This window comes from Acinonyx jubatus, chromosome B2 (assembly GCF_027475565.1).
Source record: "Acinonyx jubatus isolate Ajub_Pintada_27869175 chromosome B2, VMU_Ajub_asm_v1.0, whole genome shotgun sequence".
Lineage (NCBI taxonomy): Eukaryota > Metazoa > Chordata > Mammalia > Carnivora > Felidae > Acinonyx > Acinonyx jubatus.
In genome coordinates, this window is record NC_069385.1 from 41250947 (window position 1) to 41267356 (window position 16410).

Consider the following 16410-nt stretch of genomic DNA (forward strand, 5'->3'; position numbering starts at 1 on the left):
AAGCCATGTATTGAGAAAAAAGAAAGAAACAAAGGAAGAAACTAACAAACAGAGGTATGACTGATCCTTTCAGATTTAAAGGGGAGAGAATAACTTGTTTAGGGTATTCTATAAATTACCCCTGAAGTAAAAAGTGAAGCTATTTTCACTAAAAGAAAAGTTGGCTATTTTGAGTGCATTATAGTAACTATGAAAGTTCTGGACAAAGTAACATGTGTGCTGAAGAGACAGGATATCAGTAACCTGGAGAAAATATAAATGAATGTGCACTGGACCTCTTTTTTGGCCTTCCTTTCTATTAACCCCACACATACAGAAATAATATCAGTATTTCCAGTTGCTAGTTATCCTTTTTGAATCTTTTCCTTAATTTAAAAATGGCTATAATAATATCAAGCACAGTTGCTATGCTGATCAGCAGTGATCTGTATAGAGAGGTATGTAAAAAAACCTGGGCACAGATTAGATTATCAGTGAATACTATTATTGCTGTTATAATTAGCAGAAAAGAATTAGATTCTTTGAAAAGAAGAAATCAGATCACAGATGAAATTCATATATAATGGTTCTATTATCAGTGAATATTATTGATGTTTTCAACAGAAAAGAATTAAATTAGATCATAGGTGAAATTCATATATAATGGGAGTTGAAAGAGTGAGAAGATGAATGGGCAGAAGATTGCAAAACACAAGATATGACAGGAATAAAGGGAGGATAGAGAAGGTGAGAGAGACAAGAATTGAGAAGCACTCTTCACATAAATAAAGATATAGAGAAGGTAAGAGGTGAGTGTTGGGTTTGAGGGTCACACGATATGACTGAGATAAGATTTCAAGTTCTATCAACTGAAAAACAGGAAGAGAAAGAGGTGGTAGACATATGAGAAAGGAAGCAGGAGTCAGACATTATCTTTTTTTTTCCAGACATTATCTTTATCAGATAATGTTTTCCTGAGTTAGTTTTATGGCTGTAAATTGTTCTTGTTACTTGAGTAATCAAATTAAAAAAAAAAAAAACACAAAAAACTCCTCACCTTAAAATGTAGCTGTTGTTCTCCCAAGGATTTTAAAACACGAGCATGAAAATTCCACAAATAAAACAGTACATGAAGTCTCTTATGCTCTAGAAATTAAAATGCATTGTGATGTGAAAGAATAGAGCAAACTATTTTTGTTCCTGTAGTTATTTTATGCACACTATTTAGATCAGAAATCAGTATTGATGGTGGACATTCAAAAATTAAATGAGAATTTCCACTTCTATGTATAATAGAGAAACCAATACTGGACTTGGTCTCCTACAATAAATAAATAAAAACTGGAATAAAATATATGAAACAGTAGTCTTCAGACATTGGCCAACAGGCAGTACAAGACTGTGATCCCTTTAAGGGAAACAATCGAGGTTAGCTTTCCAGCATTCTTGCTATCTCCCAAGAGGCCTTTTCTAGACCACAAGTTGGGAAGAAGGACCCATACATAATATGATGATTTCTCTGGTTATGAAAACAGAGACTGGAATTTGGATTGATGGAGGCAAATGTGCTGAATAATAGATCTGACCAAAATTTTCTCTCTAAAGTTCAATTTTGCCAGAATCAAGTAATCTCCCTGTAACTAATCTTTCTTTAGAACCGTAAGTATTATTATATCCATTTTCTAATATGAAAGGGAAAGAGGAAAAAGTGGTAGATTCACTGCAACCACTATCAAAATCCCAATGGCACTTTTGAAACAATAGAAAGATTTGTTCCAAAATTCAAATGGAGGGGCACTTGGGTGGCTCAGTCAGTTAAGCGTCCGACTTCAGCTCAGGTCATGATATCACAGCCCATGAGTTCAAGCCCTGCATCGGGCTGTGTGCTGACACCTCAGAGCCTGGAGCCTGCTTCGGATTCTGTGTCTCCCTCTCTCTCTGGCCCTCCCCGTTCATGCTCTGTCTCTCTGTCTCAAAAATAAATAAACATTTTAAAAAATTAAAAAAAAAAACAAAATTCAAATGGAATCTCAAGGAACCCTGAGGAGCCAAAACAATTTTGAAAAAGAACAACAACATAAGATGCATACTTCCTTATTTCAAAACTTACTACAAAGCTACAATAATCAAAACAGTGAGGTATTGGTGTAAAGACATACAGATAGGCCAATGAAATAGAACACAGAACTAGGAAATAGATGGTCAGATTATCTTTGACAAGGATGTCAAGATTATTCAATGGGTAAAGGATAGTCCTTTCAACAAATGGTTCTGAGAAAACTGGTTATCCACATGCCAAAAAATGAAATTTCACCTTTACTTTAGTCCATGCGCAAAAATTAAGTCAAAATTTATCAAAGACATAAAAGTAAGGGGTGCCTGGCTGTCTCAGTCAGTAGTGTATGGTACTTTTGATCTCAGGGTTGTGAGTTCAAGCCCCGTGCTGGGTGTAGAGATTATCTAAAAATAAAACCTTAAAAAAAAAAAAGACCTAAAAGTGAGAGCTAGGACCATAAAAAGAAGAAATAAGAGAAAAACTTCATGATACTGGTTTTGGTAATGATTTATTTGATATGGTACCAAGAGCATAGGCAACAAAAGCAAAAACAGACAAATGGACTACATCACATTTTAAAAATTTCTGTGCAAAGAACACTATCAAGAGAATAAAAAGGTAACCCATGCAATGGGAGAAAATATCTGCAAGTTATTTATCTAATAAGGAGTTTATATCCAGAACATATAAAGAACTCCCCAAACTCAACAACAATAAAAAACAAACATCTTGATTAAAAATGGGCATACGATTTAAACAGTTCTCCAAAGAAGATATACAAATGACCAATAAACACATGAAAAGATGTTCAACAACACTAATTGTTAGGGAAATTCAAATCAAAACCACAATGAGGAATACCTCACATCCATTAATATGGCTACTATTAAGACCAAAAAAAAAAAAAAAAAAAAAAAAACCCAGAAAATAACAAGTGTTGATAAGGATGCAGAGAAATTGGGATCCTTGTACATGTTGGCAGGTGGTAAAAATGGTGCAACCATTATGGAAACCAGTATTGAGACATGTGCACTTAGATATATCCTCAAAAAATTAAAAATAAAACTACCATATGATCCAGCAATCCCACTTCCAAAATAACTAAAAATAGGGTCTCAAAGACTTATTTGCACACTCATGTTCAAAGCAGCACTAGTTATAATAGCTTAGAGGTGGAAGCAATCCAAATGTCCATCAATAGATAAATGGGTAAAAAAAAAAAAGTAGTATATACATATAATAGAATGTTATTCAGCCTAAAAAAGGAAGGAAATTGTGTCATTTGGTATAACATGATGAACCTTAAAGATATTATGCTAAGTGAAATAAGCCAGTCACAAAAGACAAATCCTGTATGATTCCATTTATCTGAGGTATCTACATCATACAAGTTTATACAAACAGTAAGTAGGATGGTCATTACCAGCGGCTGGAGGGAAAAGGAAAAGGGGCGTTGTTTTTTAGTGGATATAAAATTTCAAATTTACAGGATGAAAAAGTCCTGGAGATCTAGCTGATCTACAACATAAATGTGCTTACCACTACTGAAGTGCACACTGAAAAATTATTAAGATGGTAAATTTTATGTTATATATTTTTTACCACAATAAAAAATAATTTTTCCTACCCTTTACAGTAATGTGTATGCCCCCAATGCTTCCTTGAACAAGGTAAAAATGACAACAAGAAAAATTGAGTCCTGTGCCTAAGGACAGAGATAAATTTTATTTCAAACAAGGGAGAAGAAATTTGTGATTACAGCGTATCAACTTCCTAACAAAGAATTAACTGTTGAAAGATGTTTTGAAACTAAATATGGAATTCATGGGAAAGAACTCTGATGGGAGAGCTTATGTTATTATCCACTTGTAAAACTATGCAACACCATTGCTGATATTGAATGAAGAAATTCCTAAAGATAAATGCATGACAGCAGATAGTAGTCATGGGAGTGGTGGGTACTGTTTGCTTCCTCCTGTGGAAATAAGCATATCCAATATTTCAGCAGAAATATTTTGACAGAGACTTTCCTCATGAACTTGGATCCGTTTGAAGAAAGAGGCCAGATCATACTGACTAAAGCAACAAAGGAGGTAGTGTATCTAGGAGAGTGTATCTCTAGAAGTAGTGTATCTCGGGAGAGTCTGAGAAGAAACAATCACTTCTACTAGATGAGGGATCTAGCATCAACACAGGAAGATAGGCCAGATGGGAAAACCACATGTGCACTTAGATATATACTAATGATCTGAATTTCAAACTGTCTGCAGAATAGGACTGTTGGTGAATGGAGACTGTTGTTATTCAGAAGACCTCTTCTAAGGAGATGCATTAATGATTTTTTAATGTTTATTTTTGAGAGGGAGGGTGTAAGCGGGGCAGGGGGAGAAAGAGGGGAATTTATAAAAACTTATAAAGCACCATAAACATCTAGTGGGCATGACTATTCTAAGTGTCAGGGACGTGATGATTAACAAAAAGGCATCGCTCTTTTCTTTTAGGAGCTTGAAGAAACTGACCCATACATCAATAATTTTAATGTTATATGACAAGTGCAGGAAAGTAGACTGAAAAGACACTTTAACCTGCCTGACATTTTGAAAAGGTGTTTTGGAATTGATCTCTGGCCTCAGTCACCGTGGATGAATATGACATAGCTGGTAATGCTATGGTAATGAGTGCTTTGGTAATGAATGGCACTGCAGGGAGAATGTTGGAAAGGTAGGGAACTGCATGATAAATGTGGAAAATGCAAATAGTTCAACCCAAGAGTGGAGAGAGGAGATTAGTATGTCGTATCTGGGCTATGGTAGACCTTAAAAGCAATGCTATTGTAATATCTTTTGCTTCCAACTGGGATTGGTATGAGAAATGTTACTTCCTTCTGCTTGGAAGGTACCACCCCCAGTTCTCCCACTGCTGCTCTGTCTCAACCTTTAGTTCTCAGTTTCAAATGGTTCCTCCCCAGAGATGTCCTGACAACGTCTAATCAAAGCAGGGCCTTCCTCCCTCTTTTTCTCCCATGAAATCTCCCCTGACGTACTTGAGCGTTTAGACCCTCTCACTGATGGGCCCTAGAGGTACTGCATATGCTACTCTAAAAGACTTAATGTACTGCATTAAACTCAGGTATCTGTTTAGTTTCTTCTAGATTGTGAACTCTTTTTTTTCCCCCAAATGTTGATTCATCTATTTTGAGAGAGAGAGAGACCAAGCACGAGCAGGGGAGGGGCAGAGGGAGAGGGAGAAGAGAGAGAATTCCAAGCAGGCTCCACACTCCAGACTTAGCCCTCAGCACAGAGCCTGAGGCAGAGCCCGACAGAGAGCTTGATCTCACAAACTGTGAGATCATGACCTGAGCAGAAATGAAAAGTCGGACACTCAACTGACTTATCACCCAGGTGCCCCTAGATTGTGAACTCTTAAAGCAGGGTTGGTAACTTAGTCCCACAGATAAAATCCAGCCCACTGCCCGTTTTTGTATGGCCAACAAGATAAGAATGGTTTTCACATTTTTAAATGGTAAGGAAAAAACTCGAAGAATATTTCATGATGTGCAGATTACATAAAATTCAAATTTCCATTTCCACAAATAAAGTTTTATTGGAACACAACCATGCTCATTCATTTTGTACAACAGCAGAGTTAAGTAGTTGTGACAGAGACCATGTTACCCTGAAAAGCAAAAATATTTACTCTTTGGTCCCTCCCAGAAAAAGTTGATATTTTATTTTATTTTAGAGGGCAAAGTTGATATTTTATTCTTTTTTAAATCCCTGTTGCTTAGTGTCTAGTAAACAGCCCCATTGGAGACGAGCTGCTGTCATCTCCATTTTATACATGAGGTTATGTTTACTTTTTTATTATTTTTTAATGTTTATTTATTTTTTGAGAGAGAGAGAGAGACAGAGACAGAGACAGAGCTTGAGTGGCGGAGGATCAGAGAGAGAGGGAGACACAGAATCCCAGGCTCTGAGCTGTTAGCACAGAGCCCGACGCAGGGCTCGAACTCATGGACCGCGAGATCGTGACCTGGCTGAAGTCAGATGCTTAACTGACTGAGACACCCAGCTGCCCCTGAAACTGTCTTTAAGTCCCTTAAATATATTAAACACTTATTTTATATTGTAGCTTTAAACATTCATATGCAGGGCAGCTTTGTGAACCTGACTCTTCGTTTAATTGTTCTGCTGCAATTTGCTAAAGGTAGCTTTTCCAAGTGTGTTTTAAATATTTTTAGGAACTCCTTCAAGCTCTTTGGAACATTATCAGTGGGACTTGTTTGAGGCCTGAGTTTAAAGAATATACCACCATAGAGGATTTGAGTTTGCTAAAATACCAAGATTTCTGTTTGCTTCTAATCCAGGACCATTTTCACATAAATTAGTAGCCTGGGTTTTCCCCAAGCATATGGGGAATATGGACTCTGGTCCCAAAGTAGATAGAAGGCTTGTTGAGAATTCTCAAATATTTTTTTTTCCTTTTACCCAGGGCTAAGACCAAGAAAAGCAAGCATCCTTATTACCTCTATGTTCTGGATAAGACAGTTCATCCCCCTAAACATGTTTCCTTGGGAATACCTGGATTTGCCTCTGTGTTTCACTCCAATCTCTCAACTTGCATGTAAGCCCAAGTGTTCCTGACCTTAATAATCTACCCGCTACAGTAAAACTAAACTGCCAGGGATCAACACATGCCCTCAGTACTTCTGGTGACTTTAACGCTGACATAGAGAGGGACTCATAATGTCTTACTGTTTCTGGTCTTTGTGGATTCCATCACTTTTCCTACTTATACATTTAATTTTTAAAATTATTTTATCCAGCAGTTTAATTGATTTTTACTTTCACTTCAGGATCTAGGTGTAAGGAGAATACCACATCTGCGATTTGTTTTTCTCAGTGTATAGAGTTAAGAGCTGATGCAACCACACAGTGCAAATGCTTCTGCTCTTACAGGTATGCTGTCACTTTTGCTCACATTTCATTGGCAGAACGTCTATGGCTAAGCCTCATCTCAATGGTGTGAGAAAGTATGTTTTTTTCCAAGGAAAACACTGTAAGAACATGGAAGCTGACAGAGGTATAGTATCCTCTTAGAGAGAGGGAAGAATGAATAATTGGAAACAATAATATAATCTGCCACAACAGAGATCACATATGTAACAGTGAATTTGGGGAATAAGATGATGTGTTCACATAAGTCATATTATGCTTGAAATATCTGTGAGACATTCAAGCACAGATGCTGAGCAAGTAACGGAATATATGGGTCAGAAGTTGAGGGAAAAATTCTTAATGGGAGATATATAGTTTAGAGTCATTAAGATGAAAAATGGTAGCTGCAATCTTCTGGAGGTAAATGAAATTTTCAGAGATAAGAGGGTAGACTTGCTGTTCGGACATTTGCATTCTCCCAATTTTTCTTAAAACACAAAGCTCTCTCGGTCTTTCATTTTCCAATTTTTCAGTGGGAACATAGAAATCAAGACACATTTCTCTGTTATAAGAAAAATAACAGTCCATGAGTGATAAGCGACAACCAAAGTTTAGACTCAGTATGTTAAGAATACCAAAGGCAGTCGTTGGTGCAAGAGATAATTTTGTCCAAATGCACAGCCAGCACACTGTTCCAGGTGGAAATATTAGTTTAGGTTGTCCAGACTGTCCAGCTTTTCAAGAAAAACTGAAAATAGATTTTATGTGTAATCCCCCAATTTTTAAATTGGATACATTTATTTCAAGATATTTCAAAGGTCAAATTATTATTGTTATTATTACTATTATTATTATTATTAAGTTTTTAATTTTAATTTCAGTGTAGTCAACATACAGTGTTATATTAATTTTAGGTGTACAATATAGTGATTCAGTAATTCTATACATTACTCAGTTCTCGTTATGATAAGTGTACTCATTAATCCCAGTCACCTATTTCACCCATTCTGGTAACCATCAGTTTATTCTCTATAGTTGAAAGTCTGTTTCTTGGTATCTCTCTCTCTCTCTCTCTTTCTCTCTCTGTCTCTCTCTCTCTTTTGTCTTTGTTCATTTGTTTCTGAAATTCCACATATGAGTGAATTCATACGGTATTTGTCTTTCTCTAACTGACTTATTTTGCTTAGCGTTATGTTCTCTAGCTCCATCCATGTCATTGAAAATAGTGATTTCATTTGTTTTTATGGCACCTAGTATGTCTTGGATAGTGAATATTAAAAATGAACATGACATAGTCTCTGCTGCCTAGAAATTCAAAGCCAGTTAAGGAATTTTCTTCCATTATTCCTAATCTCATTGGGTATGTTTTTAAGGCAAGACCTTTCTCTATCATGGGCCAGTCTGGGCACTGTCTCAACAAACACATCATAAAACTGATTTGGTGTTTGGATTCAGTGTGAGTTAATAAACCAAATTTTCAAACAAGAAAATTCAAGGCCTGAGTGGAGTTGGATTTAGTAACTGATTTTGAATTACTAATAGATTTTTTTTTCATTGTCTATTAACATGAGCATATGTTTCATGATTCTAAAGGACAGCTTAGGAAAACAGTTAAAGACTAAAAGTAAGCAATAAAGCAAACAGTAGAGATAAGAAAGATCTTATTTCTTTCCAGCAGAGCCACAGTAGATAAATGACTGCAAGAACAGAACAACCTGCAACCTGGGTATGGATCCAAGAAGAGAATTCTATAAACTTAGAGTAAAAGATACAGAGAGGAAGGTCAAAGCCAAGTCAGCAAATATTAGACTGGCTAGACCATCTCTTATGGAAAGATAATTAAGGAAATTTAAGGCCTATGAAAAGATTCTGAAGGACAAGAGAAAGAAAACATAAACCAGAATCTCAGAAAAAGGACAAGCTTGTGAATTTTGTTACTAAAGAAGGAGAAAAACATTTTAGAAAACTCCTTGGAGTTCTTGATCTTAGGCTAATGGTTCTATTTATGAGGTACTACCAACATCAAAGTTATAGAATAATGAACATTTATGTATTAAAAAGCACGGCATCAAAGTATATGTAAGTTTATAAAAGTATATAAAATCTATTAGAAACATGAAGAAATTGAGAAAAATAACCCATAATTTTACATATAAGATTTTAATAATTCTCATGCTTTGGCAGCTCAAAAGGATTTATTTTTTTAATTCAGAAAATTTTGGAGAACCTAATTAATGAGGTTGAGTTTAGATAAATAGATATCATAGGAAATACATCCTTTTCAAGAATGCTTGAAACAAAACTAATCAACTTCTAGGTCCCAAAACTTCAATTATGCCAGAGTAGAAATAATAAAAGCCATATTCTCTGATTGCAATGTAATAAAAAGATGATTTAATGACAATAACTTAAAACAAAAAAAGGCTCACCCTTGTAGAAAATGGAAAACATGTCCTGAAAAAGCTGTTGGGTTAATAGAGAACCAAAGCTACCAGTAAAAAATTTTTAAATGTTTAAAAATAAGAACTCTTTCTATTAAAATGTATAAGATATGGCAAAGCTGTATGTAGGTAAACTCATAACTTTTTTTAAATTTTATTTTGAGAGAGAGAGAGAGAGAGAACAAGCAGGGGAGTGAGAGAGAATTCCAAGCAGGCTCCACACTGTTGGAGCCCAACATGGGGCTCACACTCACAAACCATGAGATCATGATCTGAGCTGAAATAGAGTTGGATGCTTAACTGACTGAGCCACCAATGCACCCCACTCATAACTTTTTATACACAAATTATTATTAATACAGAACTGCCTAGGTAGCTCAGTCAGTTAAACGTCTGACTCCTGATTATGGCTCAGGTCATGTTCCCAGAGTTGTGGGATCAAGCCCTGTGTGGGACTTCACGCTGGTTGTGGAGCCTGCTTAAGAGTCTCTCTCCCTCTCCCTTTTCCTCCTCTCCCCTCTCAAAAATAAATAAATAAATAAATAAATAAATAAATAAATAAATAAATAAATATTAGTAGAGAAAAATGAAAAGAACAAGCACCTTAACAAAATAAAACATAAGATGTTAGAGCAATGAAAATAATAAAAGTAAAGCTAGAAACTGAAATAAAAAGGCAGTTTTATCTATAAAAGCAAAAACTTGTTCTTTAGGGGAACAAATTATTTGAAAGGATGTCTCCATAACCCCTTATTCTAGTTCAGGAATTAGTGGAAAAGAAATATGAATACATTTCTGGAGAAGTTACCGAGGCTACCTTTGGTCTCAAATTATTTCCTGGGTGCTCAATGGTAATGTTGATTTAGAGTCCAGAGGTGGCCCTAGGTTAGAAATCCAAAAAAAGCACACACTTTCTGGCAAGTACACGGTTTCACTATAACCTGGAGTCTATTTGCTTTTCCTCTTTCAGAGTTTTTATCCCATGAACACTAACGTGAACAACTGGTAATTCTCCCAGTATGCTTATAAATGATTTTTCTTAAACCCAACCCAAGCACCATTTTCTGTGTTTAGCATAAGTAGATCAATCTATTTATCTTTTTGGATCTCCAAGAACAAGCAAGAATCAGTATCCTTCTCACTGATAAGTTCCTACACCTCTAGTTTATTGCTCTGGTGGCCCTCTGCTGCCCCCTCTTGGTTCTAGGGAATACTCTCTCAGGCAGTGGTTGCAAATGACTTAAAGCCTCAGAATAAAAAACCCTCCAAGTTTCAGAAATACCTGTGTAAACCCACACACAGTTAATGAGTCTTTGCTTTTAGTAGTATAATAAAATTACAAATGTTTTTTGTTACTCACCATCTTCACATATAACTAAGGTAATTTGCCAACTGTAAAAGCACAATATTTATTTTACCAAGTAGTTTCAGAAATTTGGGGCACCTCGGTGACTCAGTAGGTTAAGCATCCAACTTCAGCTGAGGGCATGATCTCATGGTTTGTAGGTTTGAGCCCCGCATTGGGCTTCACACTGACAGTGCAGAGCCTGCTTGGAATTCTCTCTCTCCCTCTCTCTCTGCCCCTTCCCCACTTGTGTGTGCTCTCTCTCTCTGTCTCTCTCTTTCTGTCTCTCTCTCTCTGTCTCTTTCTCTCTGAAAATAATAAATAAATAAATAAACTTAAAAAAAAAGAAATTAACTTTGACTGAAAGCTTTCTAGATTAACTTTAGTATTCCAGGTTAAAACAGTCAAGTCATGAACATAATGAATTTGACCAATAATTCAGTGATTGTCTACATTTCTGAGTCATGGAGAGTTTTGGAATCAGATGAAGACTACAGCCCAAAGGAATCTACCAGGACTCTGTGATGTAGTTCCATGACCCATTTTTGAGAAAGACTTGTTGCACCAACCTGGGAAAGTACACTCTTGCCTCAAGCCACCATAGCCCTTCTCATGGCCTACATAAACAACTGATTGATGCCACAGCATAAAGGCCCCACTCAACTCTAAAGGGTCATTGTGACTCCAGAGCTTCCCCATGAAGTCAGCTAGGGTCGCAGGTAGGCCCTCTTCACAGCATAACTTCTTCCCCTGCCCATTCCTACTTCCTCCCCATCTCTGTTGCAGGTATTGATCCCAAGGGCACTGCTTAATAAATATCCTCATACTAAACTTCACCTCAGAGTCTTCTTCCTGGGGAACCCAACATGTCACAACTATACACAGGTCTGCATAAAGGAGAATTTCCCCCTTCTCAGGGGAATTATTCAAAAGCTACAAGAAGCCTTTATCAGTTCACAAACCATTTTGGGGGAACTTGGAAACATGTATAACTCCTAGACTCCACTTTATATCAAACACTGACAAAAGAAGAGGACATTCATTGGAAACAAAAAGGAGGCAGTGGAAACAAGTATCTGTAGGGAGAAATCTCAAGAGCAGGGGATCAGTGAAAATAGATCTCAAAAAGCATCAACAAAAATATACGTCCTGAAAATTAGGGTACATCTTGAGGTCAAAAGTAATATTCCAAGTTTATGATACTTGGTGCAAGGACTACATGCAGTTGACACATCTTTCTTCCTTAGAAGAAGTAGGGCTATAAAAAGAATTATACAGAAATGTCATATTTGCAGGAAACAGCATGACTCTGTAACAGAAAAAGAGAAAGCCTTTGCTTTATGAAAACTAGCTACCCTAAAACCCTACTTTGTCTTCTTCTCCCAAAAGGAACCTCTTACAAATGACGAGTCCAAGAAAACCTAACTCATTCAATGATGAGTAATATTTTAAAAGGACAGAATTGATTTTTTTAAACACCATTTTTTAAAAGTCTCTTCCCCCTTCCACTCTTTAAAAAAATATTTATTGATTCCTTTCACTTTCTTTGCCTTCAAGCAACCAAGGCCAATGAAACCTATAAGGTCAAGGAGACTGTTGAGGCTGTTGGAAGTGGGCAGAGCAGAGAAAGCAAACCAACTGGGTCAATAGTTTGATTACATACAGAAGGAATAAGCAAATAAGTAAATAAATTGAAAATAATAGGAACCAGAATCTTCACTATTAGGAAAAGGAGTTCCAAATATGGAAAAGCCAAATGCCAAAATCAACCCTGTAGTATTGAATTGTAATTGGAGTTATCACTTTGAATGCATAGTATTTAATGTATAGATGTAGATCTAGAAATAGATATAAATGTTTGCATGTAAGCATATATGGATGATTAGATGGATGGATGGATAGATAGATAGGCAGACAGACAGATGGATGTATATTTCCTCTGCCTGATGAGAAAGCCTAAAAGCCATTGCATCCCAGAAGCATCAAATAGACCTAGTGCTCAGATTTTGGTTTCTATATAGCATTTTCCACTATATAGAATGAGAACTCCTTGGGGGAAATAAAAGAACAACACGAACCTAGAGATCTTGTGTCAGAAAGGAAGGAAGAGCTGAAAAAAAATGATGGGTGGATGTCATAGGATTCAGCTTTGGGAAAGGGAGATCTCATTTGCCAAATAGAATTGTCCCCCCTTATCTATGGGAATACATTCTAAAGTCCTCAATGGATGCTGAAGCTGTAGATAGTACAGAACTTATATATACTATGTTTTTTTCCTATACATGCATACCTATGATAAAGTTCAATTTATAAGTTAGGCACAGTGAGAGATTAACAACGATAATAATACAAATAGAGTAATTATAACAATATACTGTAATATAAGTTAAGTAAATGTGGGCTCGCTCTCTCTCTCTCAAAATATCTTATTGTGATGTAGTTACACTTCTTGTGATGGTGTGAGAAGATAAAATGTCTTTGTGATAAGATGAAGCCTTAGGTTACTATTAATCTTCTGGCATACATCAAAAGGAGGATCATCTGCTTAGACAGTAGTTGACCACAGGTAACTGAAACAGCAGAAAGCTAAAGCATGGATAAAGGGGGATTATTATATATATAGCAAATTGAACATCAAAATAAACAATTATAGCAGTGGTTTATCAACCCATTAAATAAGTAGGATTCTATGAGTGTATGTGTTTGTATATAAATAAATAAATAAATAAATAAATAAATAAATAAGAGCGGGGAGCTATTACTTCCAACAGAAGTCAAATAAAATGTAGAAAGAATGGTGAAATTAGAAAATCACAATTTGGCATTCAGCAGAGTAAGAACATATTAAGGTAATAACCTTCAGTGGATGCTGAAGTGAATGCGTAAAGAATTATTGAGGAATAGGATAATTGCATAATCTCAAAATATCTCCCTTCAAAATACTTACTAATTACAAAGAGAGAACTAGAAACTTCACAATGGAGAAACTTGGCAAATACCACTTAAACAAGTGATAAAAGTCACTATCACCAATAATGGGACAAATTGATGACGCATGCTTACTGATATGGCACAATGAGGAAAACACAGCTTCACTTCTGTTATATTGCTGACTTAAATGCATAAGGTTAATATAATCATAAGGAAACATCAGACAAATCCAGACATTAAAGGCATTATACAGATTAACTGGACTGCGTTCTTCAAAAAATAAGAGGATCGTGAAAAAAAAGGAAAGATGAGGAAATCTGAGGTTCCAGATTTCAGGATAATAAACAGACATGACAACTAAATGCAACATGTAATCCTTCATTGATTGGATCCTGGGACATGGATTATATTTTTTAATCCATTTATCTAATTTTAGTAATTAGGTAGATAGATAGGTACATAGGTAGGTAGGTAAATAGGTAGATATAGGTAGGTAGGTATGTAGATAGGTAGATAATAGATGGATAGATAGATAGATAGATAGATAGATAGATAGATTAGCAAATGCAGTAAATGTTAACATTTGGAAGACCTAGATGCAAAATATGTATATATATGTAGAATTCTTTATGATGCAGGCAGGCTCAGTCCAAGGTCCCAGAGAAGGTCCCACAGGACCAGCTAAGAGGGTCTTTGGCTTTGCTCAGGATAGAAATTAAATGCAAGCTGAGTGGAAGTGAGACCAGAGTTTATTGAAGACATGGAGTGCAGATACAGACAAAGCATCTGGAAGACTCAGAAAGGAAAGGAGAGAGAGAGTTTCATCTTTGCTTGGGGTCTGAGGTTTTTGTTTTTGTTTTTGTTTTTGTTTTTGTTTTTGTTTTGAGGATGGTGGTCTGGTGTACCTGTCCTCTCAGGCATCCAGGAACTGGTCAAAACAAGGATGAGTGCCTGGGCGTCCTTCACAATTCACTTATGTCCTGAAGCCAGGGATCTTGGCCTCAAAGTGTCTGGAGTCAGTAGTCTTGGAAAATGAACATGACAACCCCTTTTGGTCACTGCTTAGATGTTATCTATTGTGCTGGATGACTCCAAAGAAATCATTAACTCTGACCTTTACAAGGAGGACACTCATTAAGGCGTGTATGTGTACAGTAGGGGTGCAGTTGCTAGCAAGAATAGAAGCAGGAAAAGGAGCAAAAAAAAGCATTTTGTTCCATGCGGTCCCTCCAGTTTCCCTGCCTCATCTATACTATTCTTATAAGTTTTCTGTAAAATTTGAATTATTTCAACTAAGAAGTTTACAAATGTTGTGCTTTTAAAAAGCAAAACATACAAGAAAAATGTCATGGCACACATTAAAACTGTGATCAAACATTCTGCCAAGAATTAAAAACTTTTTAAAACAAGTCTCTCTAACTAGACCACAGAGCAGAAATACCAGAATTCTGGGAAGAAATGGTAATACAAGGGAATAAAATATGAGAGGAAAAACAGAAGTAAAAAATATATATATAAGCTTGCAAAAAGTGAATTTGAAAAATGAAATTGAAAGAATTTCAATGAAATTTAGATACTGCTGAAGCATGGAAAACAAAACTAAAAAACCAACCAGTGAAAAAGAAATAAAGTTAAAATTGGTTAAAGACATAATTATAGATATAGAAGATGAAGAGGGTGAGATCAAGCAACTATGTTTGGAACCTTCAAAGAAAAAGCTAAAATAATGAAATAGAACCAACAATTAATCACATAATTTGTAAAAATGGTATATGGAGTGAATATAGTAATTATTTAATTGAGACTGAGTTTAGGGGCACTAAGATGACTGAAGGACTTTTCATTATGTGAAATTTGGCCCAAAATGATGAAACCAGATTCCAGATTTCCTTCATTTCCACAGGAAGAAGTAGCATCACGAGTTAAAAGCAATAGCCGTAGACAAAAATAAAGTGCTTTAGTTCTAAGTTTATATGTTCAATCTATCAGTTACATTTTTATGCGTGTTTATGAATATATTATCTCTAGAAGAAAACCCATAAAGTGGCACCAGAGATTGCTTCTGGGGAAATAAATTTTGGGGGGATTTGGAGGACAAAATTGGCTTAATTTTGGTGACCAACAAAAAAGAGAAGAGTAAAGGCAAGATGTAGATCTCCAAATGTTATACTGAATTAAATCATACTACTAAAGCACACTCATTGTTAATTCATGGTATGGAAGACATCAGCAGAGGCAGTTAAGTATTCAATCCTCAAGCACTCTTCAATCTGTTGAGAATTTCTTTCACAACCTCTGGTCAGAAACCTAAACTTCATCTTCTGTTTTATAACATTGCCTTTGTTATTTCTGCTGTTAACTAGCCATCTCTGCTCTCTTCTAGCTTTGACTTGGAAAAGTGTTAACCAACCACTCCTTTGTTATTTAATTTCTTTCAAGTTTGCTATATATGCTTTCCTTGGATCCTACCTTCTGTATTCTAATTACATACTACTGATTTTATCCTGAATCTTATTTATTCCAGAGAATGGAATATTTTTATTGCTGATACCTGGAGAATGATGCTACTTAGACAAATTAATTTGTTCTAATATTTTTAACCCAAACCCCCCCAAATAAATACTTTAGGATGACTATCTATTCCACTTATAAAGTAAGATTTTAATTGTCCTTTGGGAAATAAATTCAGTGTATTGATTCTTTCTTAGAACTCTTATTTAT

At 35.7% G+C, this 16410-nt stretch overlaps 1 protein-coding gene across 6 annotated transcripts in view; it reads right to left on the minus strand.

Annotated features, from left to right (window-relative positions):
* PKIB (cAMP-dependent protein kinase inhibitor beta) overlaps positions 1 to 16410 on the minus strand; it is a 176672-nt gene that overhangs the window by 158908 nt on the left and 1354 nt on the right. The window contains exon 1 of one of the 6 annotated variants that reach the window (XM_053222316.1): positions 11328 to 11347. The exons of the other annotated variants lie outside the window; for them this stretch is intronic. The gene's annotated coding sequence lies outside the window, so the exon portion shown is untranslated. Of the gene's footprint in view, positions 1 to 11327; positions 11348 to 16410 lie in introns of those variants that run through there. 6 annotated transcript variants of the gene reach the window in all.